Here is a 24,131-nt window from a genome sequence, read left to right as displayed (position 1 = left end):
AGGGTTCAGCTTTTTGCAAACTACAGGTTTCACAGAAAGCTAAGGCAGGTAGCCTGCACTTAAGGTACTTGGTATCTACTAAGGTCACTTGGGTTCACAAGGGTGGAAAGTAAACCAGCTCCAGAGATTGAGGAGAATCAGGAAGGCTGGACATTGGGATCAAAAGGCCCTGCTGCAGCCTAGATCATGGAAGTCCCAATAGAAATTTTCCCATGTATTTGAAACTAGGTAGACCTGATATGCCCCGATGAAGTACTTGGAATATGGGAGAATTAACTACACATAGTAGTAGAAAACAAAAATTGAGTACATTGTAGCCTCCTGACTCTGAGACTGAGAGGTTATCCTTGTTGATGGGCAGATACAGGCTCTTAGTAAATATTGAATAAATGCTGAGTAAATGAAGAAACAAAGGTTACTGCCAAGATTGTATCTTCAGATTATTTGGATCCTGGATGCCTTTATAGTAATGTAAACAAACCATATAGCTTTAATAAGCTAGGAGTGAGGACATTAATGACATAAATGAGCTTGCTAATCTTGGAACTTTGTTTTCCTCTCTATTGCTAGTTAAAGTATCAGGTTATGAGAAGGAAGGTTTTAGCTTTCCATACTCCACCCTTACTCTAGGAGTTGGGTGGATGAAAATCTAAGAGAGACCAGTAATACTTTGCGAGAGAAGCCTGTATCCTCTTGAATTGAAGTTGAGGACTTAAGGATTTCAGCCATCAAATGATGCTGTCTCAAGGTGTGTGGGTAGCTGTTTCATTGGTGCTTATTTCCTCTCATTGCAGAATTGCATCCTGACTTTGTAAATTGGAGAAGATAGTGGCACTGCCAATATTTTGTGGTGGTGTCTGTTTCTGTTTGGAATCCAGTGCAAGTCGAATCATTGTTCTAATAAGGTAAATGTATGGTGATAAAAAGATCTGAAATTACTTCCCTGATTTATAAGACCAGCTATTGTGTTAAGAATTGATTAATCTAGAAGATCCCTTAATGTAAGCTCTGGTTTCTTATTAAGCAGTATATGTTTTTCAATTTAACAAACTGAAACCAGATAAAGTAGCTTTCTTTGTTCTCTGATTCCATTCAAATTATGGAATTAGCAGTTACTGTTTTTTTCACTAACTTTTGAGTTCTTTAATGACACATGAGTAGTCACTTAAAAATTCTGAAGAAAATTATCCATAAATCTGACATGCATATTTTATTGTTAATATTTTGGTGAACAGTCTTTTTTCATGTATGTATTACTCAAATATGTCATTGTACTTTTTGTCACCTGGTTCTTGTAAACAAGGTGAAATACGTTTTCTCCTTTTGTATTTTTTATTGCCTGCATGGCATTTTATCATCTGGATGTGCCATATAATTTATTTAACGAATTCCTTTTTGGTAGACATTTAGACTTTCACATAGAGAACTTTGTGATATACATGAATAAATTATTGCTATATTTGATTTCCCCCATAATTTTCTTAACTTTAAAATCCATTTAATATTTATCTGCAGTTTTTAGTTTTAATTTTTATTAATGCATGTGCAGGAAAAAACACGATATAGACAAATGAGACAAACAGCTCCACAGGGCTTTATGAAAAACGGCAGTCTCTTCCCATCCCCCTTGCCAGTCCCTAGAAGCAGTAATTTCCACCTCTTTAGCTTTTTCTTTTGTATTACCTCTCTAAATAATGTGCTTGTATTTCTGCTTACTGGTTTTCTACTTTTTGGTATTATCTTTTAACTTCCTACCTTGAAAAATGTTTTTTTTGTGTGGACTTTGTTGACCACCTCATATGCCCACATTTTTTTATCACTCTGGCTATAGTGTAATTTTGGTTAGGGCAATATTTACTGTTGACAATGTTTTGATTCTGTATAGATTATTCAGAGCCAGTCAAGTTGAATGCAATGGCTACTTCTCCCCTTTTTTTGTACAGCTTTTCGTTTTCTCTTAATTATCTTTATTTTTGTGTCTGTTTTGCTTATTTTTTTGTGTTTTTGTCAGTAATTCTTCCACAAACTCTACCAGAAGTGTAAATCTTCTACATTATATTTAAGCACATTAATTATATTATAAATGTTATCTTCTTGGAGATGCCTTCTGATCTACTCCATTCTGGATGTGTGCTCCAGGCAACTGCACAGGTATCAAACTTGCTAGCCCAACAGCACATTAGGGTGATTTTCCCTACCCCTCTTGTACTGGATCTCATTACCTGTTCTCATGTCTTTTTCTTGATTTAATCCCTTGGTTTGGAGGAACACTTCACTCAAGTAGCTTTTTTTTTTTTTTCTTTCGCAATTTGTTGTAGTAACTTCTTCTTTTTTTTTTTTTTTAAATCCTTTTTTTATTCCGAGCTTTAACATATTTACAAAACAGGGATAATTTTCAAAGTATGATTTAACAAGTAGTTAGAAAACAAATTTCAAAGAATATCATGGGTCTCAGTTCCACAACTTCAGCAGTTTCCATTATTATAAAATGTGACATACATACAGAAAGGTGTTAACTTTCGATGTACAGCTCAACAAGCAGTTATATAGGTAGTTTCAAAAAATGGTTATGGGTTACAGTTCCACACAATTTCAGTTCTTTCCTTATTGTAAAATATAGGGTATATACAGAAAGGTGAAGACTTTCAAAGAACAATTCAATGAGTAGCTATAGAGCAAAATTCAAAGAATGTTTAGGTTACAGTTCCACCATGTCATTTACCTTCTTCCAGCTATTCCAACACCCCAGCATCTAAATAAAAAAAAAAAAAATTATATATATATAATATATATATATAGTTTCAGTATCCATAGACTTTTGTTAAATCTTGTCTTGTTTGTTATTACCAAACAAATGATTGTTGTTCTTAAAGAGGCTATTGCCTCTGGGTTTTAGGACTTGTCTGGCAAAGGAACACTCCAGTGAATTTAAGTTTCTGAGAGAGAAAACTTAGTGAAACTTTTATAGAATTTCAGATAGGGACCTAGGTATTTTGGGACTACTGTCAGTAAGGGCATGGTATACTGTAGCCATCTGGGATATCTAGCTGGAGCTTGCATAAGAGAAAGCTCCAGGAGAGCCTCTTGACTCTATATATAATGTTTGTTAAGTCTGATTTATCACATTGTCTAAGTTCTCAGTGTCCTTTTTGGTTCTCTGTCTGGTTGTTCTGTCTATAGGAAAGAGTGGTGTATTGAAGTCTCCCGTGATTATTGTGGAAACATTATTGCTTCCTTCCGTTTTGCCAATGTTTGTCTCATGTACTTTGGAGCACCTTGATTGGGTGCATTAGAATTTATGATTTGTTAGTTCTTGGTGAATTGTCTGTTTTATTAGTATATAGTGTTCTTCTTTGTCTCTTATGGTATTTTTTTTAATAATTCAATTTTATTGAAATGTATTCACATACCATACAGTCATACAAAGAGTACAATCAGTTGTTCAGTGTGCCACCATATAGTTGTTTCCGTCACCAAAATTAATTTTTGAACATTTTCATTACCACACATGCAAAAGTAATAAGAATAAAAAATTAAAGTGAAAAAGAACAGTTAAAGTAAAAAAGATCACTGGGTGTTTTTTTTTTTTTTCCCCCCGTTTTTCTACTCATCCGTCCATGTACTAGACAAAGGGGAGTGTGATCTACCTGGCTTTCCCAATCACATTGTCACCCCTTATAAGCTACATTTTTATACAATCGTCTTCAGGATTCAAGGGTTCTGGGTTGTAGTTTGATAATTTCAGGTATTTACTGCTAGCTATTCCAATTTATTTGAACCTAAAAAGGGTTGTCTATATTGTGTGTAAGAGTGCCCACCAGAGTGACCTCTCAACTCATTTTGGAATCTCTCAGCCACTGAAACTTATTTCATTTCATTTCACATCCCCCTTTTGCTCAAGAAGATGTTCTCCATCCCATGATGCTGGGTCCAGATTCCTCCCCAGGAGTCATATTCCACGTTGCCAGAGGGATTTACACCCTTGGGTGTCAGATCCTACATAGCGGGGAGGGCAGTGATTTCACCTGCCACGCTGGCTTAGCTGAAGAGAGTGGTCCACATCTGAGCAACAAAGCGGCACTCAGGAGGAGACACTTAGGCACGGTTATAAGCAGGCCTAGCCTCTCCTTTGCAATAACAGTCTTCCCAAGGGCAAGTCCTGTGATTGAGGGCTCAGCACATCAAACCACCAGACCCCAATGTCTGCGAGTACATCAGCAGCCATTGAGGTGGGGAAGCCCAACACCCCATACCTTCTCCCCCAGCAATGTTCACATTAGTGGTAACAATAATATTTCTCTTTTTGTGCCTGGCTTATTTCGCTCAGCATTATGTCTTCAGGGTTCATCCAAGTTGTCACGTGTTTCACTACATTGTGCCTTCTTACTGCTGCATAGTATTCCATTGTGTGTATATACCACATTTAATTTATCCACTCATCTGTTGAAGGACATTTGGGTTGTTTCCATCTCTTGGCAGTTGTGAATAATGCTGCTGTGAACATTGGTGTGCAGATATCTGTTTGCGTCACTGCTTTCAGATCTTCCGGGTGTATACGGAGAAGTGCAATCGCTGGATTGAAGGGTAATTCTATATCTAGTTTTCTAAGGAACTGCCAGACTGACTTCCAGAGTGGCTGAACCATTATACAGTCCCACTAACAAGGAATAAGAGTCCCAATTTCTCCACATCCACTCCAGCATTTGTAGTTTCCTGTTTGTTTAATGGCAGCCATTCTAATTGGTGTGACATAGTGTCTCGTTGTAGTCTTAATTTGCATGTCTCTAATAGCTAGTGAAGCTGAACATTTTTTCATGTGTTTCTTGGCCATTTGTATTTCCCCTTCAGAGAACTGTCTTTGTATCTTTTGCCCGTTTTATAATTGGGCTGTCTGTATTATTGTCATTGAGTTGTAGGATTTCTTTATATATGCAAGATATCAGTCTTTTGTCAGATACATGGTTTCCAAAAATTTTTTCCCATTGAGTTGGCCGCCTCTTCACCTTTTTGACAAATTCCTTTGAGTTACAGAAACTTCTAAGCTTGAGGAGTTCCCATTTATCTATGTTTTTTTTCCTTTGTTGCTTGTGCTTTGGGTGTAAGGTCTAGGAAGTGACCTCCTAATACAAGGTCTTGAAAATGTCTCCCTACATTATCTTCTCGGAGTTTTATGATACTGTCTTTTATATTGAGGTCTTTGATCCACTTTGAGTTAATTTTTGTATAGGGTGTGAGATAGGGGTCCTCTTTCATTCTTTTGGATATGGATATCCAACTCTCCCAGCCCCATTTGTTGAGAAAGACTGTTATGTCCCAGTTCATTGGCTTTGGGGGCCTTATCAAAGATCAGTCACCCATAGATCTGGGGGTCTATCTCCAAATTCTCAGTTTGATTCCATTGATCGATACATCTATCTTTGTGCCAGTACCATGCTGTTTTGACTACTGTGGCTTTATAGTAAGCTTCAAAGTCAGGGAGAGTAAGTCCTCCCACTTCGTTTTTCTTTTTTAGAGTGTCTTTAGCAATTCGAGGCATCTTCCCTTTCTGAATAAATTTGATAACTAGCTTTTCCAAGTCTGCAAAGTAGGTTGTTGGAATTTTGATTGGGATTGCATTGAATCTGTAGATGAGTTTGGGTAGAATTGACATCTTAACGACATTTAGCCTTCCTATCCATGAACATGGAATATTTTTCCATCTTTTAAGGTCCCCTTCTATTTCTTTTAGTAGAGCTATGTAGTTTTCTTTATATAGATCTTTTACGTCTTTGATTAAGTTTATTCCTAGGTACTTGATTTTTTTAGTTGCTATTGAAAATGGTATCTTTTTCTTGAGTGTCTCTCCACTTCCTTCATTTCTAGCAAATAGAAACATTACTGACTTCTGTGCATTAATCTTGTATCCCACTACTTTGCTGAATTTGTTTATTTGCTCCAGTAGCTGTATCATCGATTTCTCAAGGTTTTCCAGATCATATCATCTGCAAACAATGACAGTTTTACTTCTTCCTTTCCAATTTGGATGCTTTTTATTTCTTTGTCTTGCCGGATTGGCCTGCCTAGCACTTCTAGCACAATGTTGAATAATAGTGGTGACAGTGGGCATCCTTGTCTCATTCCTGATCTTAGAGGGAGGGCTTTCAGCCTCTCACCATTGAGTACTATGCTGGCTGTGGGTTTTTCATATATGCTGTTTATGATATTGAGGAAGTTTCCTTTAATTCCCACCTTTTGATGTGTTTTTATCAAAAAGGGGTGTTGGATTTTGTCGAATGCTTTTTCAGCATCTATTGATCATTTGATTTTTCTCTTTTCAATTTGTTAATGTGTTGTATTACATTGATTGATTTTCTTATGTTAAACCATCCTTGCATGCCTGGAAGAACCCCACTTGGTCATGGTGTATGACTCTTTTAATGTGTCTTTGGATTTGATTGCAAGTGTTTTGTTGAGAATTTTTGCATCTATATCATTAGGGAGGTGGCCTGTAGTTTTCCTTTTCTGTAGCATCTTTGCCTGGTTTTGGTATTAGATTGATGTTAGCTTCATAAAATGTGTTAGGTAGTTCCATTTTCTTCAGTGTTTTGAAAGAGTTTAAGTAAGATTGGTGTCAGTTCTTTTTGGAAAGTTTGGTAGAATTCCCCTGTGAAGACATCTGCCCCTGGGCATTTATTTGTGGGAAGTTTTTTGATGACTGACTGGCTCTCTTTGCTTGTGATTGGTTGGTTGAGGTCTTCTGTTTCTTCTCTCGTCAGTCTAGGTTGTTCATGTGTTTCCAGGAAATTGTCCATTTCCCCCGCATTATCCAGTTTGTTGGCATACAGTTATTCATAGTATCCTCTTATAATTTTTTTAAATTTCTTTGGGATCCACAGTAATGTCACCTTTCTCATTCATTATTTTGTTTATATGGGTCTTCTCTCTTTTTGATTTTGTCAGTCTAGCTAGGGGTGTCATATCTATTTTTTTCCCTCTCTATTTCCTTTAAGTTACCCTAAATAATGCTTTTCAGTTCTGTGCCCTTCTCCAGACCTTTCTCTCCTGTCTTTTTTTCTCAGCCTGTAGTGCTCCCTCTAGTATTTCTTGTAGGGCAGGTCTCTTGTTAAAACAGATACAGCATTTGTTTGTGAAAATTTTAAGTTATCCCTCAGTTTTGAAGAAGAGCTTTGCTGGATAAAGAATTCTTGGCTGGCAGTTTTTCTCTTTTAGAATTTAAATATGTCATACTCTTACATTCTTGCCTTCATGGTGCCCGCTGAGAAGTCAGTACTTAGTCTTATGCTGTTTCCCTTATATGTGGTGCATCACTTCTCTCTTGCTGCTTTCAGAAGTTTCTCCTCTTTAGCATTTGACAATCTGATCAGTGTATATCTTGGAGTGGGTTTATTTGGATTTATTCTATTTGGAGTTCATTGGGAGTCTTTGATTTGCATATTTATGTCATGTAGAAGGGTTGGGAAGTTTCCCCCAACTATATCTTGAAAAACTCTTCCTAGCCCTTTACCATTCTCTTCTCCTTCTGGGACATCAATGACTCATATTTCATATTTGTGTGCTTCAAGTTGTCCATCATTTCCCTGAGATCCATTTCAAACTTTTCAGTTTTTTTCACCATTCATTCTTTTCTGCTTTCCCATTCCATTGGTCTGTTTTTGAGTTGGCTAATTCTTTCCTCCTCTTCTTCAAATCTACTGTTTTATGTCTCAAGAATATTTTTAATTTGATCAACAGTGTCTTTTATTTCCATAAGATTGGCTGTTTTTAAATTTACTCTGGCAGATTCTTCTTTATGCTCTTCCCCAGGGTATTCTTGATGTCCTTTATATATTTAGCCATGACATTGATATTTGAGTATACTTCTTTGATTAATTGCTCCAAGTTCTGTCTCCTCTGGCTTTTTAATTTGGATGTTTGGATTGTCCATATCTTCTAGTTTCTTCATATGCCTTATAATTTTCTGTTGCTTTTAGCCTCTTGGCATTTGCTTATCTTGATAGTGTTCTTTTAGGGTATGCAGGATTATCTGAACATTAATAATTTGGCAGAGCTACAGCTTGGTGGAGTGCACTTTCCCTGTCCTACAAGCAGATGGTGCTCTTGAGCTACCTTTTAACCCTTAAGCCAGTTCTCCCCCAACTTTATCCATGCACTGCGTGGGGGTCCAAACCATGTGGACATCAATCAGTGCACCAATTTTCTGTGTGCACTGGGAACTGCCAGCCCTGTGGGTGGGGTGACGTGCCCTGCGCAGTCTGGCAGGGAGTCTGTGCCAGGATACAGTGGTCCCGGCCATTCCCAGAGCTTTGGGTGGAGTACTCTGGAGACACAGAGCTGCATGTCTCACCTTCCAGCTCACATGTCCCACAGTCCCTGTCTGCCATGCGCCTGTGAGTCCCTGGGATTGGGGGGAGGGCTCCTGCCTCTTCCGAGCAGTGCCCTTGTCTCTAGGCTGTGCAAACCAAAGGCTTCCGTGGAAGAAGAGTGGATACTGTCACAAGTCTGCCAATTCACGAATTCCCTCAAGGGAGTGCTTGTCTGCGGGGCAGTGAAGGGTTATTTTCCTAGCCAATTGCTAAGATGGCTGACTGGGATGTAGAAAGCTGCCCCTTTCCACACTAGTCTGGCTGCTCCAACTGCCAGTCCCTGGCACAGGGTCTCTTGGCTGCAGGTCTGCAAAGGGTTATCACCCCAGCCAAGTGCTGATGAGGGTGCCCGGGGCATGGGAGGCTGCTCCCCTCCGCGCTCATCAGGTGTCTCCAACCGCCTGTTCCCTGCTGACCTTGTGGGCTGAACACTCACCAGTCTTAAATGCAGTCTCTCGGCTTCTCCACCTATGTACCCACTATGTGGTGTAACAGTCCCTGCCCAGCCTGTGGAACCCTGGAACTGCTGTTCTGGGGTGCTTTCTGTTTATCTAGTGTTTTCATGTAGGAGAATTTTGCTCTGTCTCTCCTAATCCACCATCTTCCTGGAACTCCCTCTCCAGTAGCTTCTTGAGAAAAGGATACATGGCAGGTAAATTTCTTAGACTAATCACTTTCAGATAATATCACTCAGTGGTGTTAATTACATTCACAAAGTTATGCTACCATCACCACCATCCATTACCAAAATTTTTTTTTGGTCTTTTTTTCTTTAATTTAAATCTTTTTTTTTTATTGTAGAATGTAACATATACATAATATATACATAACTTTCCAGGTGCAATTTAACAAGTAGAAAATTTCTAAGAATTTTATGGGTTACAATTTCACAGTTTCAGTCATTTCCTTACCATGAAATACAACATATATGCAAAAAGGTAATAAGTTTCAAAGTACGATTTAACAAGTAGTTATATAGGAAATTTCCAAAAACGTTATGAGTTACAGTACCATAGTTTGTGTTATTTCCTTATTGTGAGATATAACAAATAAAAAAGATGATAATTTTCAAATTACAGTTTAACAAGTAGCTATAGAAAACATTTCAAAGAATGCTATGGGTTACAGTTCCACCATTTCAGTTCTTTCCTTGTAGCTATTCTAGTACCCTAGCAAGTAAGAAAAAGAAAATTACAAAAGATTCAGTATTCATAATCCTTTATTAGATTCCATCTTGTCTGTTGCTACCCCTTCCCCTAGTTTAATCACTTTCCCAACCTTCAGGGATGTCCAGGCAGTGACATCCTAACTTGTTAATGTTGAAAAGGGGTGTTGACATTATGGGAAAAGGGGACACATCTGGTTGATGTCCCTGAAGAGGCTGTTGCTTCTGGATTTGGGGACTTAGCTGGCATAGGAGCTTTCTGGAGGATTTAAGTTTGTGAAGAAGAAACTTAGTGAGTGAAACTTTTATAGAGTCTGACATAGGGATTCGGGTATTCTTTAGAGTTTTCGAGAATACTATTGACTTGGGCTTGTCGTGCTGGGGCCATTTGGCATACCTAGCTGAAGCTTGCATAGGAATAACCTCTGTGACAGCCTCTTAACTCTATTTAAATTCTCTTAGCCACTGAAACCTTATTTTGTTGCCTTTCTTTTCACGCTTTTTGGTCAAAAAGGTATTTTCAATACCTCAATGCCAGGGTCAGACTCATTCCCAGAATCCATGTCCCACACCGCCAGGGAGACTTATTTACCTGGGGGGTCTTGTCCCACTTTGGGGGGAGGGTGATATTTATTAGCAGAGTTGAGCTTAGAGAAAGTCCACATTTGAGGAACAAAAGAGGTTCTCTGGAGGTGGCTCCTAGGCATAATTATAGGTGGGCTTAGCATCCCCTTTATAACCTTAAGTTTCACAAGAGCGAGCCTCAGGATCAATGACTTACTTATGAAGTAGGGGGTTCCTGAGTTCACATAACATATTTTATGTCCACAATAATCCATCCATGTCTCATAGTATCATCACTCAGTTGTACAATCCTGATCACTCCATTTTAAACAATTCTCATAACCCAGAACATCTTGCAGCTCTTGTCAGTCCCCAATTATATGTCCCTAGTTTTTGTGTAATACTAGTATGGTATTCCTATTAATTACAATCTGTAGCATGCAACGTGTAGGTTTTTCCCATGTGCCTTCTGTTGTCAACTCTCTGTGCCAGTGTCATACCTTAGAAGTATATCATGCAAACACCTGTTTCTATTTGTGTGCTGATCTGTGGGAAACATGCCTTTAAACAATCCCTTTCATTCCTATTTGCATCTCTGATACTTATAATCCCATTAACGATCTCTGATACTTATAATCCCATTAACGATCGTCACCCGTATCCGTTACCATATCTTTGAATTCACCATCATTAACATATCTGAACATAATAGATTATCATTCCCCCTCACTAGGTCCCCAATATTCTTACAGTATGAGACACTGATTTTACATTGTTCACATAGTTCGTGGAAGTGGTAATATACAGTATCCTTTTGCATCTGAGTTATTTCACTCAGAATTATATCTTCAAGGTTTATGCATGTTGCCATATGTTTCAAAACCTTGTTGCTTCTTAACTGCTGCATAGCATTCCATTCTATGTATATACCACATTTTGTTTATCCACTAGTCTGTTGAAGGACACTTGGATTGTTTCCATCTCTTAGCAGTTGTGAACAATGCTGCTATGAACATCTGTCTCCAAATGTCTGTTCATGTCACTGCTTTCAGATCATAGGGTAACTAGATACCTAATTTTCTAAGGAACTGCCAGACTGTCCTCCAGCATGGCTGTACCATTATACAGTCCCACCAGCAATGAGTAAGAGTTCCAATTTCTCCACATCTTTTCCAGCATTTGTAGTTTCTTGTTTGTTGGATGGCAGCCATTCTTATTAGTGTGAGATGATACCTCATTGTGGTCTTGATTTGTATCCCCCTAATAGCTAGTGAAGATTAACATTTTTTCATGTTTTTTTAGCCATTTGTATTTCTTCTTCAGAGAAATGTCTTCATATCTTTTGCCCATTTTATAAGTGGGCAGTTTGTACTATTGTTGAGTTGTAGGATTTCTTTATATATGCAAGATATTAGTCTCTTATCAGATACATGGTTTCCAAATATTTTCCCACATTGCGTTGGCTGCCTTTTCACCTTTTTGAGAAATTCCTTTGAGATATGGAAACTTTTGATTTTGAGGAGTTCCTGTTTATCTATTTTTTTCTTTCATTGCTTGTGCTTTGTGTGTAAGATCTAAGAAGCCACCTCCTAATACTAGGTCTTGAAGATGCTTCCCTACATTATCTTCTAGGAGTTTTATGGTACTGTCTCTTCTATTGAGGTCTTTAATCCACTTTGAGTTAATTTTTGTATATGGTGTGAGGTAGGGGTCCTCTTTCATTCTTTTTGTTATGGCTATCCAGTTCTGCAATCCCCATTTGTTGAAGAGACTGTTCTGTCCCAGTTCAGTGAATTTGGGGACCTTATCACAAATCAGTCGACCATATATCCGGAAGTCTATTTCTGAACTCTCAATTCGATTCTGTTAATCAATATGTCTATCTGTGTGCCAATACCATGCTGTTTTGACCACTGTAGTTTTATAGTAGGCTTCAAAGTCTGAAAGTGTAAGTCTTCCTACTTTGTTCTTCTTGTTTAGGATGTTTTTGGCAATTTGAGGCCCCTTTCCCTTCCAAATAAATGTGATAACTAGCTTTTCCAAGCCTGCAGAGTAGGTTGTTGGAATTTGGATTGGGATTGCGTTGAATCTGTCGATCAGTTTGGGTAGAATTGATATCTTAACAATATTTAGTCTTCCTATCTGTGAGCATGGAGTATTTTTCCACCTATTTAGGTCCTTTTTTATTTCTTTTAGTAAAATTTTGTAATTTTCTTGTAGAAGTCTTCTATGTTCTTGGTTAAGTTTATTCCTAGGTACTTGATTTTTTTAGTTGCTATTGTGACTGGAATTTTTTTTTGATTGCCTCTTCAGTTAGGTCATTATTAACATGTGGGAACATTACCGACTCATGTGCGTTAATCATATCTCACCACTGCTGAATTTATTACTCAGGTAGCTTTGTGGTTGAATTCTCATGATTTTTCAAGTATATGATCATATCATCTGCAAATAATGACAGTTTTACTTCTTCCTTTCCAATTTGGATACCTTTTATATCTTCGTCTTGTCAAATTGCTCTGGTTAGAACTTCTAGCACAATTTTGAATAGTGAAGGTGACAGTGGGCATCCTTGTCTCATTCCTGATCTTAGGGGGAAGGCTTTCAGCCTCTCACTGTTGAGCACTATGTTAGCTGTGGGTTTTTCATATATGCCCTTTATCATATTGTTATTTCTTTTTTTCTTACTTTAGGGTTAGTTTGCTGATCATTCTCTAGCCTTTTCTGTTTTTCAGTTAGGTCTTCGGTTTTAGTTCTTTCTTCCGTTTTGATACATGCTTTCAGAGCTATAAATTTCCCTCTCAGCACCACCTTCGCTGCATCCCAAAGGTTTTGATATGTTGTGTTTTTGTTTTCATTTGTCTCTAGGTATTTACCTATTTCTCTTGCAGTTTCTTCTTTGAAACACTTGTTTAGGAGTGTTTGTTTAACCTCCATATATCTGTGAAAATTCTGGTTCTTTGGTGCTTATTGATTTTTAGTTGCGTTCCGTTACGGTCAGAGAATGTGCTTTGAATAATTTCAGTCCTCTTAAATTTATTAAGACTTGTTTTGTGCTTCAGCATATGATCTATCCTGAGAACGTTCTGTGGGCGCTAGAGAAGGATGTATATCCTGGTATTTCGAGATGCAACACTTTATGTATGTCTATTAAGTCTAATTCATTTATCATATTGTTTAGGCTCTCAGTTTCCTTGTTGGTACTTGGTCTGGTTGTTCTGTCAGTGGAAGAGAATGGTAAATTGAAGTCTCCCACGATTATTTTAGACGTGCCTGTTGCTCCCTTCAGTTTAGCCAGTGTTTGTCTCAAGTATTTTGGAGCACCTTGATCGGCTACATAAACATCTATGATTGTTATTTCTTCCTGGTTAATTGTCATGGTGAATTTTATTAATATGTAGTGTCCTTCTCTGTCTCTTATGACATATTTCCATTTAAAGTCTATTTTGTCTGATATTAGTACAGGCAGCTCTGCTTTCTTTTGGTTGCAGCTTGCGTAGAATGTTTTTTTCCATCCTTCACTTTCAGTGTCTTTTGTCACAGAGTCTAAGATGAGTCTCTTGTAAACAGCTTTTCAATAGGTCATACTTTTTAATCCACTCTACCAGTCTGTATCTTTTAATTGGAGAGTTTAATCCATTCACATACAAAGTTATTACTGTGAAAGGAGTTCTTGAACCAGCCTTCTTATCGCTTTGGTTTTTTGTTGTCAGATCTATTTTTCTTCTTTTTTTCTTTTAAGTTACCTTTACTAATCCTCTTCAGTTCTATGCCCTTCTCCAGACCTCTGTCTTGGTTTTTTCTTATTTGCTAGAGCTACCTTTAGTATTTCTTGCAGGGCAGGTCTCTTGTTAACAAATTCATTATTTGTTTGTCTGTGAAAATGTTAATCCCTCCCTCAAGTTTGGAAGGATAGCTTTGCTGGATAAAGAATTCTTGGCTGGGTATTTTCGTTTACTGTGCTGGCCTCTCAGTGGACTAAAACTTACGGCTCTCAGTTCTGGGAAATTTTCTGGAATTATGTCTTTAATTTTTTGTCTCTTTATTCATTTTCTAGAATTATTTTGATGTTGGATCTTGTGGACTGATCCTGTAATTTTCTTACTTTTTCCTCATTTTATGGTGGAATACAGTTGCAAATAAGCTTCAGGTAGAACTGTATGTAAATAATGGGTGTGTGTGTAGCAGTGGTGGGGATGATTACTACAGTCCTAGTCCTTGGAATCTGTAGTGTTCATATACCACTGGCTCTGAACCCCTTTCCAGACTCAGACTTCCTGAATCACAATCTTCATTAGAGGACATTTTAAAAATTTTACTTATTTGTATTGTGATAACATATATATGCAGCTCAGAATTTTCCATTTAAACCACTTTCATGTATACAATTCAGTGGCATTAACTATATTCGCAATGCTATGCTTCCATCAAGACTTTTTCATTACCCCAAACAGAAACTCTATGCCACTGAGCAATAACTCCCCCACCTGTAATACTTAATTTACTTTCTGTGTGAATTTTCTTATTCTAGATACTTCACGTGTGGGATCATAACAATATTTGTCATTTTGTATGGACATTTTAAAAAGCTCTGTAGGTAATTGCTGTGTGTGCCACTGGTTCAACCCAAGGTCTTAATAGGAATAATTTCATTTTTAAAAATTGTTATGTCAAGATTGGCTGCTTAATTTGGTTTACAAAAAAGATTTTCCATAATGAGAGCTGGAAGGAAGCCAGTCATAGGTTGTTAGTTAACCTAGGCTACAGTGTGTTTATTAAGTTAGTAGACCTCGAGAGTTCCTCTAAAACATGAGAAGAATATATTCCCCAATGGTAACACACACCCATTTAATAGGGGAACTAAAATGCTGTTACCTTCCCTTAGGGATATAGAGACTAGCCACTGGGGTGAATTGAAGATTTTTTAAGCTCCTGATTATGCTGTTCATTCCATTTCTCTAATGAAAGATTAATTGCATAGATGATCCTGAGTTTAATAGACACCTATTGAGTAAATTCTCAAGGGGACATACAACAAGTTGCTTACACCAGGGATATTGTAATGAAAAAGTTCCAGAGGAGTGATCTGCTTCATGTTGATTTTCCCTGTCAGCATCCCACGGCAAAGGGATTTGTTTTCAAAAGGTCATGACCTTGAGAATATGACTTTTTTTTTTTCCCCCCTCCTCTTCTTGAATCATTTCAGTCATCTTGTCTTTGAGTTCACTGGTTATTTCTTCTGCCATCTCCCGCTAGAGAATTTTTCATTTCAGTTATTGTGGTCTTCAACTCCAGTATTTCTGATTGGTTCCTTTAAAAAATTTCTATCCCTTCATTGCGATTCTCATATTATTCCTTCATTGTTTTCCTGATACCCTTTAGTTCTTTCTCCCTGTTTTCTTTTATCTCTCTGAGCATATTGAATCATTTTTTAAAAGTCTTTATAGGTTATGTCCAAAATCGGGTCTCCTTTGTTGTTGGTTTCTGAGTTTTTATCTTGTTCCTTTGAATGGGCCATCATTTCAGTTTGTTTGTCTTGTAATCTTTGGTTACGCACTGTACATCTTAATATTTTAATGTGTTAACCCTGAGACTTAGTCCCTGAGTTCTCTCTTCCTTAAGTTGGTTTTCAGCTAGCGACATGGCAGAGATTTTCTTGAGTCATGACTTTTTCTTTTGCTTCTAGTGCTTCTTGTGTGTGTGCAACATATGCCAATCTAGTCAGTAAGGGTATAGAACACTATTGTACTGTGTATGAAGATATGTGGTTATTTTTTGTTTATAGACAGGTAAATAGCAAGAAAATAAGACTCAGTGGTGAAATCAGTTTACTCTTAGGGAAGTCCACATATATCTTCCTTTCACTGCTCTGATGGTGTAGCTAAACAAAGGCCAAGATGTTAACTCACCTGCAGTGTGCTGGGCACTTGACGTATACTTCTTTAATTCTCATGCTCATCTTGTGAAGTAGGCCACAGTGTTCCCCTTCCAAGAGAGTCCAGCTGATGAGTGGCAGAGTCAGGATTTGAACTCAGTTCTCTTTGCTGCCAAAGCCGTTCCCATTGCAGAACTTGGCCCAGTATTACTACAAAGTGACTCTCTAGGGTTCTTCCCATTTTGGACAGAGCAAATTAGGTGGATTTTCTTTAGCATATTCCCTCACCTAATAGCAACACCTGTGTTTGTGCTCATTTTGAAGTAACATTATGGAGAACATTGAATCCAGGATTATAGTCCTAGCTTGATTGCTAATTGTATGGAGGTGATAGGTACCTTTTCCATCGAGTAGGGATTTTTCATTTGTCTTTACAACTGTGAGACATGGGTGCCATTACTCCCATTTTTTTTTTTAATAAACTTTGTTTAAGAATAGTTTAGAATCACAGAAATATTGCAAAGATGGGAGAGAGAGTTCTCATATACCCCACACCCAGTTTTCCTTATTATTAACATCTTACATTAATATGTTGCATTTGTCACAATAAATTTTGTTACATTATTATTAACTTAAAGCTTTATCTCTTATTTTTAACACGTAATAAAACTTCATTTCAAAGAGGGAATGTGACTTGGAAAAGATCTCACAACTAGTGACCTTCTTTCTGACTTTAGTTTGGTTTTCTTTTCACTGTTCACCGAAGCAAAAAACAAAAAACAAAAAACTTGCAAAGTCACAGTATGAGCCTGAAAAAATATTTTTCTACCTATGATTAAAAAAGGACAGGAACCTTGTATTTCTTGTTTGCTGCTTCTAGCACGATTTATGGCATAGAGTAAGTGCTCAATAAATATTGATTGAATCAACAGAAGAATGCACTTGGCACTTGTTGGAACATGGTAGTTTGGAGAATACACACCAGTCAAGACAGTGGTGTGTAAACTTTACTATGTGCATATCTTCCAAAAATAAACTGAATGTGCTGCTTTCTGTGAATATATAAATTATACCAGCTGTCTTAAGACTTCCATATGTATTAATTTCTGACTGGGGAGAAACTTAGTTTGATTAAAAGAATGAATAAAGATCTTTCTTAGAAAACTTTTGTCATTATGCTCTTAAATTATTATTTATTTAATGTTTTCTTTGGTCTTGAAAATATTAGATTAGAAAAGATCTTTATGAAACTCTGATTCCTGTATAGAAATCAGCCTTGAAATTATCATTGCCCCTCCACGTGCCGTATTCTGTGCCTTTATGGAAAATACATATCTCACAGACTTTTTCCTACTTTTCCAAGTTTCGGAGACGTAATGTAGTACTATTCCTTTAAAAACTGAAAGACTGAAGGGATGGAGTTTGCACTGTTATCAGGATAAGAAACTGATTCACTCACTGAAAAGCAGGAAGAAAATGTGACCTCTTGCCTTCTCTGTGCTGGGAAGAACAGTGGAGTGTCCCTCAGCCTGACAGGATTCTCTGGTGGACCCTTGACCTTGTTCTGGAGCTCTTTCCCAAGTGAGGTTGGTGCTACCTGAATTTGGTGTAGGTGGATTGTCCCAGATGCAGTTGATAAGTTTAATTATATTCAGAAGGTCAGTGGCAAAGTCCCTGGACTCTTTTAACATTTGAGAACAACTTTATTGAGATCTAATTCACAGGCCATACAATTCATCTATTTAAAGTGTACAATTCAACAGTTTTAGTATATTTATAGCTGTGCAGCTATTATCACAACCAATTTTATTTATTTATTTATTTTTTAAAGTAACCAAATTTCTTATTATATTTCACTGATTTTTTTTAAATCTTCATTTTATTGAGATATATTCACATACCACGCAGTCATACAAAACAAATCGTACTTTCGATTGTTTACAGTACCATTACATAGTTGTACATTCATCACCTAAATCAATCCCTGACACCTTCATTAGCACACACACAAAAATAACAAGAATAATAATTAGAGTGAAAAAGAACAATTGAAGTAAAAAAGAACACTGGGTACCTTTGTCTGTTTGTTTCCTTCCCCTATTTTTCTACTCATCCATCCATAAACTAGACAAAGTGGAGTGTGGTCCTTATGGCTTTCCCAGTCCCATTGTCACCCCTCATAAGCTACATTTTTATACAACTGTCTTCGAGATTCATGGGTTCTGGGTTGTAGTTTGATAGTTTCAGGTATCCACCACCAGCTACCCCAATTCTTTGGAACCTAAAAAGGGTTGTCTAAAGTGTGCATAAGAGTGCCCACCAGAGTGACTTCTCGGCTCCTTTTGGAATCTCTCTGCCACTGAAGCTTATTTCATTTCCTTTCACATCCCCCTTTTGGTCAAGAAGATGTTCTCCGTCCCCCGATGCCGGGTCTACATTCCTCTCCGGGAGTCATATTCCACGTTGCCAGGGAGATTCACTCCCCTGGGTGTCTGATCCCACGTAGGGGGGAGGGCAGTGATTTCACCTTTCAAGTTGGCTTAGCCAGAGAGAGAGGGCCACATCTGAGCAACAAAGAGGCATTCGGGAGGAGGCTCTTAGGCACAACCATAGGGATGCCTAGCCTCTCCTTTGCAGCAACCGTCTTCCCAAGGGTAAAACTTATGGTAGAGGGCTCAACCCATCAAACCACCAGTCCCCTATGTCTGTGGTCATGTTAGCAACCATGGAGGTGGGGTAGGCGAATACCCCTGCATTCTCCACAGGCTCCTCAAGGGGGCACTACATCTTTTTTTTTCCTTGTTTTTCTTTTTTTTTTTTTTTTTAACTTTCCCTTCTTTTTAAAATCAGCTGTATGGAAAAAAAGTTAAAAAGAAAACAAACATACAGTAAAAGAACATTTCAAAGAGACCATAACAAGGGAGTAAGAAAAAGACAACTAACCTAAGATAACTGCTTAACTTCCAACATGTTCCTACTTTACCCCAAGAAAGTTACATAATATAGCAACATTTCTGTGAACTTGTTCCTACTATATCCATCAGAAATTAACAGACCATAGTCATTCCTGGGCATCCCCAGAACGTTAAATAGCTTATCTGTTCTTCTTGGATTATTGTTCCCCCTTCCTTAATTGTTCTCTATTGCTAGTTCCCCTGCATTCTACATTATAAACCATTTGTTTTACATTTTTCAAAGTTCACATTAGTGGTAGCATATAATATTTCTCTTTTTGTGCCTGGCTTATTTCGCTCAGCATTATGTCTTCAAGGTTCATCCATGTTGTCATATGTTTCACGAGATCGTTCCTTCTTACTGCCGCGTAGTATTCCATCGTGTGTATATACCACATTTTATTTATCCACTCATCTGTTGAAGGACATTTGGGTTGTTTCCATCTCTTGGCAATTGTGAATAATGCTGCTATGAACATTGGCGTGCAGATATCTGTTCGTGTCACTGCTTTCCGATCTTCCGGGTAAATACCGAGAAGTGCAATCGCTGGATTGAATGGTAACTCTATATCTAGTTTTCTAAGGAACTGGCAGACTGACTTCCAGAGTGGCTGAACCATTATACAGTCCCACCAACAATGAATAAGAGTTCCAATTTCTTCACATCCCCTCCAGCATTTGTAGTTTCCTGTTTGTTTAATGGCAGCCATTCTAACCGGTGTTAGATGGTATCTCATTGTGGTCTTAATTTGCATCTCTTAATATCAGACTTTTCAAATAGATTGGATAGTTTTTAGAAAGTGTAGAATATGATGTGCATCTAAACCGTTTCTTCTGCAGTGAATTTCATAGCTGATTGGGGGTGGGAGGAGGATTCTCTTTTAGAAACAAGAAGTTTAACCCTTGCCACTTAATTCCATTATTAGGGCATGGCTGAAGCAGTGATGAGGACTGTCTTGCTCAGTTTGTCCAAACTTTGTTTTGTCAGTGATAGAGCTATTCCAAATCATCATTTTGTGGATGATACAACAGGCATAGACAGGTGAAAACACTTGCCCCTCCAAGGTTTATTAAGAGCATAGGTTTACTTTTGATAAATTTCTCTTATTTAAGTGGCCTGCACACTTGCTTGGTGCAGTTATGTTTTTCAGCCTCTCATTGCCCACCAGTGGCAATGAAAAAGATCAGTTCTGCCCTCCCCCCGGGCCCTTGATATTTGGGTGGGGAACGGGAGAGGGAAGGAAGGCAATTCGCAATAGCCAAACAGGAGGGAGAGCAACATCTGTTGTTTATTAGTTGATGACTGACGCTTGGGCTTGGAAGGGGATGAGTCAAGAAGAGCATTTATTTCTGAGTTAGGATGGGCTCCCTCCTTGATGGACAGGAACCTATAGTCCCCACATCCATTCCCAGAACACAGGGCATCTGGTGGCTTTTGGAGAGTGAATAGGTCCAAATGCAGAACTATGCAGTATAGGTCCCATTTGCATTGGGGATCCCATTGTGAATAGCAGTAGTGTTAGAAAGGAATTAAAAATTTTTTCTTCAAGGTTGAATTGATAGCAAAATGTCATGATGTTTTATGCTGTGCAGTTTAGTATCAAATTTCGAAGTGGCCAAAAACCCAGTGCTCCTATATGCTGTCTAGAGAGTATTAGGGATAGAAAAGAAAGAACAGAGGTTGGTGTTTTTTCTGAGGACTTGGCATTGGACTTCTGGATTAGAACTGGCCCAGTACTTCTCACACAGGCAGTAATCGTGACCTAGAAAAAAAATGCCCTATTATTATCACAAATAATCCATGTGAAAATTTATGCTAGGCTTGCCATTCCTTAATTGCTATACTTTAAACTATTTCAGAGCTTACCCTCAGGGAAAATTTTTTTTTCTTTTTATTGAGATGTATTCACATACCATGCAGTCATACGAGACAAAGTGTACATTCAGTTGTTCACAGTACCATTACATAGCTGTGCATTCATCACCAAAATGAATCCCTTACACCTTTATTACCACACACACAAAAATAACAAGAATAAAAATTAAAGTGAAAAAGAGCAATTAAAGTAAAAAAGAATACTGGGTGCCTTTGTGTGTTTGTTTTCCTTCCCCCATTTTTCTACTCATCCATCCATAAACTAGACAAAGGGGAGTGTGGTCCATATGGCTTTCCCAATCACATTGTCACCCCTCACAAGCTACATTTTTATACAATCTTCTTCAAGATACATGGATTCTGGGTTGTAGTTTGATAGTTTCAGGTATTTACTGCTAGCTACTCCAATTCACTAGAACCTAAGAAGGGTTGTCTATATTGTAAGAGTGCCCACCAGAGTGACCTCTCATCTCCTTTTGGAATCTCTCTGCCACTGTAGCTTATTTCATTTCCTTTCGCATCCCCCTTTTGGTCAAGAAGTTCTCCATCCCATGATGCCGGGTCTATATTCCTCCCCAGGAGTCATATTCCACGTTGCCAGGGAGATTCACCCCCTGGGTGTCTGATCACTCAGGGAAACTTCTTAATGTCCACTTAGAAAAATTATCCTTGTATCCATCATGACTTAGTCTTTTTATGTAATGAATACAGTACACAGAGATGGGCCTTTTGTCTTTACAATTACCCTGAGACAGGAACTGAGGGCCAGGTTCTATGGAGGGTATGGGCTTTACTGGCCATCGGTTTCTTTACTGGCCTCTCCAGTTTCTGAACATGGAGCCTCCCTGAGCTGAATTATTTCTGTGAGGCTGAGCTGGTTCTTCCTTTGAATTCTCTTTCCAGCCCAGCAAGTGTAGGGAAGGACAGTTGAGAATTTGTTTTGTGAATGAATGCATTGTTAGGATATGTCAACTAAAATATGTGCTGTCTTTAATAGAGGAGTTATTTTCAAGGAAGTTGATAGTATGACTAGAATAGAAACACATTGGTAAAACGTTGGAATGTCAAATATTTCTCCAAATGCCAGTTGAAGTGAGGTCAGTTTTTATAGTGGATTTGGGGCTCCATAGAGTTAGAAGCCTTAGCCTTTTGGGGCTGCTAATCTGTAGTTTATTAGTGCATATTTTCTCCTTTTCTCCCCTCACATAATAATTTTCTCAGCTGTTACGGATTATTCACACTTCTAAAAACAAGTTGATGAAACAAACAGCCTACAGTGGGAATGGTATTTTGGACTACTCATGTCCTATAATTGGGAGATAGTTGAAGGTTGCACTCTGGAATTTATTTTAAATGTATTGGAGCTTTAATCAGTGTAATTGTTACTTGCTGATGAATGATTCTCTTTTTAGACCTATTTACAGAGCACACACTTGGAGAAGCAAGTAGAGGTGAGCTTTTTGTGGGCTCCTTCATCGCATGTTTGGTTTCTTTTTGTAAGGAATCTGATTTTTTTTTTTTTTTTTGTAAGAGAAGGGCATGGAAAAGGAGCTGCAGAGACTGTATTCACCCAAACTTGTTAGGATTTTGACCATGAAAAGAGCCTGCCTTGCAGAGTGATGACAATTTTTGAAGTTGGTTGATTGGTGCATTTAGGTTTCTTGGAGACTATACTTTTTACTTTTTGTGTGTGTTTGAACACTTTCATAATAAAAATGTTTTAAAAATTATAGAGCCCAGTTGGCTATGATTCTTAACCCTCTTTAAAGTCATACAAGAGCAAGTGAATGGCCCTTTTGTGGTTTTGTTTAATTTGTGGACAGAGACCCATAGACAGGTGCAAAAAATAAATCCTCTTTTGCAATCCATAGCCCATAAAGGTTAGTCCCAGGACTGTAGAAGAATTAAAAAGCACCAATCATAAGGGAAATCATAGCTATGTTAATTTATCAGTCTAATTTTAATGTTAACCTAAAACATTAAAATGGCCTTTTTTTCCCATGCATTTGAGACCCTGATGTGTGGAGTTTCAGGTACTGGCATATCCCACAGCTCTCTGCTTTTCTTGGGTGTAGTAACTTTTGAGTAAGATACGAACTCATGATTACAGGTTGTCTGAAATTGAGAACCATGCATAGTTATTCATTCTGATTCTAAAGACCCCAAAGTGAATAATTTGAAGAAATTTGGTCCAGAGAATTCTAGGTAGGGAATTTTTGAAGTACATCATCAACATGTCCATTTGCAAGTAGAGGTGAAATGAAGCCCATTTAAAAGAATTGTGACAAGGCTGACTGACAGCAGTTGTGGATTATTTAAAAAAAAAGGCTACCTTGAAGATAAATCTTACCTAATATGAACTTCAGAGGAACAAAGGTGACTTTGATGGGCAGTGGAATGAGTGAATCACATGTCAAACTCCTTAAATAAAAATTTACTGACTTAAGAGCAAATAACTGCATTGTAAGGTTTCTGAAATGGACTTCAAGTAATTAAAAATATAGTTTTATTTATTTAGGGTCATGTGGAAATTACTATTATAAGATTTCTTATTAGCTCAACAGAAGGTAGGTAGATGATGTTTGATTCCACATTGAAGATAAGGGAATCAAGGCTTTTTTTTTTTTTTTTTTTTAATAATAATGGGGGCAAATCACCTGTAAAATTACTGGCTAAAAAAATCATATAAAGAAAGAAGCAAGTGCTTCTACCCTGTCTGCTCCATCTGTTGTCCCACTCCTCTGCAGCCACTTTGCTGTTCGTATCTTCCTTCCGGCTCCACAGAGGTAACCACTGGTAACAGTTTGCTGCATGTGCTTATCTAGGTATATCTTATGCAAACATCTTTACCTACATATTACACATTTTAAAGCAAGTTCTATCAAATTCCACAGAATTTAATATTTAAAATTTAAGAATTTAACTTACTAAACTCCAGAACAATTTTGATTTTATAATACTGGCAAATTTTTGTTTTATCTTTAAACTGTTTAAGCAGTAAAATTGCCATTATTCCCAAAGAACCCTCTCCTTTTCAGGGGGGTGCTCAGTGAATATGTGGGTATACATTTTCTGTAAATTTTAAGACCCTGGAATTGAACTATTTACAGGTCTATCTAGAGAGCCAGTAAGTAGCAGAGTAAATGTGAGGAAGAAGTCTGATTTGATTTCTTCAGGGATGTGGGTGGGGTGTGATGCCTTGGCAAAGTGTTAGGAGCCTAGGGATATCTACAGGTGCTCTTGATTGTATTCCCCTTCCTCTTACACTCAGGAGAAGACAATCTCCAGAGGAAAGCATAAAATAGTAAACATGTTTAATATTTCACATGAGCTC

The 24,131-nt window shown here is 37.8% G+C and overlaps 1 protein-coding gene and 1 non-coding gene across 3 annotated transcripts in view; both read left to right on the top strand.

Annotated features, from left to right (window-relative positions):
• Positions 1-24,131, top strand: part of THRAP3 (thyroid hormone receptor associated protein 3) — a 78,962-nt gene that overhangs the window by 28,935 nt on the left and 25,896 nt on the right. The window contains exon 2 of one of the 2 annotated variants that reach the window (XM_037827715.1): positions 795-905. The exons of the other annotated variant lie outside the window; for it this stretch is intronic. The gene's annotated coding sequence lies outside the window, so the exon portion shown is untranslated. The remainder of the gene's footprint in view (positions 1-794; positions 906-24,131) is intronic. 2 annotated transcript variants of the gene reach the window in all.
• On the top strand, positions 22,587-22,716 carry LOC119528386. Its single transcript, XR_005215687.1, has one exon. It is a non-coding gene; the product is annotated as a small nucleolar RNA SNORA40 (small nucleolar RNA).

This window comes from Choloepus didactylus, chromosome 2 (genome assembly GCF_015220235.1).
Source record: "Choloepus didactylus isolate mChoDid1 chromosome 2, mChoDid1.pri, whole genome shotgun sequence".
NCBI lineage: Eukaryota > Metazoa > Chordata > Mammalia > Pilosa > Megalonychidae > Choloepus > Choloepus didactylus.
This window is presented reverse-complemented; position numbering and strand designations above follow the sequence as displayed.